The sequence below is a fragment of the Nicotiana tabacum genome, chromosome 10 (genome assembly GCF_000715075.1).
Source record: "Nicotiana tabacum cultivar K326 chromosome 10, ASM71507v2, whole genome shotgun sequence".
Lineage (NCBI taxonomy): Eukaryota > Viridiplantae > Streptophyta > Magnoliopsida > Solanales > Solanaceae > Nicotiana > Nicotiana tabacum.
The window spans coordinates 18,249,230-18,252,136 of NC_134089.1; positions in this window are offsets into that span (position 1 = coordinate 18,249,230).

Consider the following 2,907-nt stretch of genomic DNA (forward strand, 5'->3'; position numbering starts at 1 on the left):
TAAAACTAACAAAACTATAATATTAAAACTTAAGAGTTGGAACGTGTTTACCGAATTGCCGAACAACTTCTTGAAATTTGAAAATCGTTGAAGACTTGAATACTTCAATTCACCAACTTCATAATTTTTCACGAAATTTCAACAATAAAATAAGCAATTATAGTAGAGAGATTGAGAGAGATTGATGAATTGGTGAGTAAAAATGAAAGAATGATGGGGTATTTATAATTGAGAATTGGGAAAAAGTGTAATTATATAAAGTTTGGGGTTAAAATAAAGTTTGGGGGCCAAATGGCTATTTTCTAAACATCCAAACGGTCAAAATTGCAGCCCAAACGGCTACTTTTTAAATGTTGACCGTTGGAATTTTATTTTTTTAAAAAAATAAATAAAAACTAGCTGTTAGGCCCGCTAAGCCCGTTAGGCCCGGCCCAGGCCCGCCAGCCGGTCCCGGGCTTAGCGGTCATGGGCTCGTGTGCTTTCTAGGAAGAACCGACCCGCCACGGGCTTTAAAGAACTGTTAAGACCGGCCCACTAGGCCCGTTAAGACCGCGGGCCTGGTCCGGTCCGGTTCAGGCCCAGCCCACAGTGCACCATTATCTCCGCCTAATCCTCACCAGAGCCCGACTCAGCACCGGAACCCTCAGGCTCATTTAGCTCTTTTTCCTCGGCCTTTTCAATCTCGGCTGACAGATCAAACCCTCGGGCATGAATCTCCTCGAGGGTCTCCCACCGGGATAGCCACTTTACGTACTCGCTTTTGTTATTAAGGGGGCCTCGGCTATTTTATGTATTGGTCAAGCATCTCCTCGACCTCGGAGGAATCAATTGAAGCTACCTATAACTTGGACTTCAAAGCGGTATACTCTTGACTGAGGTCATCTTGTTCTGAAACGGTCAAACCTAGTTGAGCTTAGAGCTCATCATTTAGCCGAGACCACTTGTCGGCCTTTTCCCTCATCACCTAGAGTTGGTCCTTGATCGATGCCCACTCCTCTTTGGTGGCCTCCTTTTCCGAGGCCAGAAAGTTAATCCTTCTCCTCAACGTCTTGGCCGAAACTCTGAGCTCGTTCATCTCGGCCCGGAGCTGGTCACTCAGGTGTACCTTCTCTTGGACCTACTAGGTTGCATCGTTAGCTATTACGATCAACCTCTCATTTTTAATCTCATATATACTTACCTTCTCAACAAGTTCGGCGTGCTCTCATTTCACAGACGAAGCCTCCCTTTGAGTTTTTCCAACTCAGCTCAGAGAATGGGGAAATCCTTGAGGGCCTCGTCTTTTTGCTCGCTGAGAGCCTTGTACATATCATTTTTCTGGACTTTCTCCTTGATCTCGAACTCGAGCTGGCTAACTTCCATCTGAAATTTATGGAAACTTTCATGCTAAAGCATCAAATCCTGGAAAACAAATTAATGAAATCATGAAGATATGATGAAGTTAAATGAGCCACATGAAGGACACAAGGAAAGGGAAACTTACTCGGTGTGCCCATTTCGTTCATTCTCGCCTGATCCTCTTCAGTTACCAAACAACGAAGATAGATGGCCACTCCTATGGGTCCGGATAGCACTCTGGTATTCCTTGGGATCGTAAATATGATCGTTCTTTTGCGATCAAGAACCGTAATCGGAGTAGGGAACTATGTCACCAACTTCGGGCTCGAGCTCACCCACCTGTCTCTGACAACACGTCTTTTTTCGGGATCTTCAAGTGACCAAACCTGGAATAATCCTCCAATGCGCCGATGTCCACGCCCTCAAAAAACTGGTTTAAGGCCTTTTCTGTGGCCCGAGATGTCTGTTGGGCTTCTCTTTGATAGCCTGAGCCTCGTCAAATAAAGACTCTGTATAAGATGGCGACTCTGTAATGTCAATAACATTGTCGGCCCCTCGAGGTAGGAATAACTTCTCGGGATGCTGCAGCCACCGGTTTTCCTTCAAGCTCTCGAAAAAGGGAGTCGGGGCCCAGTACCCTGTCCTGGTTATGCTTCTTGTTGCTCCTTCGGACCCAAACTACTACCCTCTTCTTCTTAGCCTCGACATCCATGTCCGTGAAGCCTAAAGATTTCCTCTTTTTTCTCTTTTTCTCCTTTTGCAGCAATTTCAGTTTGTCCCAAAGCGTAGGGTTTATCAAGTGAGGATGAAGCCTCGTCCTCGTCCAATGCCCGAATATCACTGGTCATGGGCAAACCTATGAAAGAAAAGAAGGATTTAAGGGAAATAATAGTTGAGTATGGGAGTAGACTTGGTCGGGGGAGGGGGTACTCACCATGGGAACGGGCCTCTCACTTGCCCTTTGAGAGTTTGCACTATTCATACTCGGAGTACGATAGTAGTTTACAGATACCCTTGACCCACTCTTTGAAGCGGGGAACTGTGTTGGGGACTCGGGCAACCGCTTCATGATGGTAGAAGTAGGCAATAATAAAGAAGAACGAAAGAAATTCTAAGTACTCAAAAGGGAAAGAAACTTATGGGCTAAATTCTACTTTTCAGGGGATGACAAGAATTTAGAGGGAATGAGATCCTCAATTTTTACCCGAACGAATCTCCCTTGCCAACCTCGATCCTTATCTTCATCGATGCTCGAAATGGAGCCTTCCTTGCCCGACGGACAAGCTTGATTATCCCCCTCCCCCCGGAAGATTCAGGGACTATAGAGACGAAGCAAATGGTCGATGATAAATCGAGGTGCTTTAGTGTTGTTGATAAAGTGGCGGAGGAGGATTACGATCCTCCAAAAGAACGAGTGAATCTGCCTGTAGCAGACCTCATACCTTTTACAAAATTAAGGATATAGGACCCACCAGAGCAAGTGTGAAGGGGTAAGTGTAAACATTTAGATACCCATCTACATAAGTGGTAATGTCTTCATCGGGACCAGGGATGACCACTTCTCCCCCC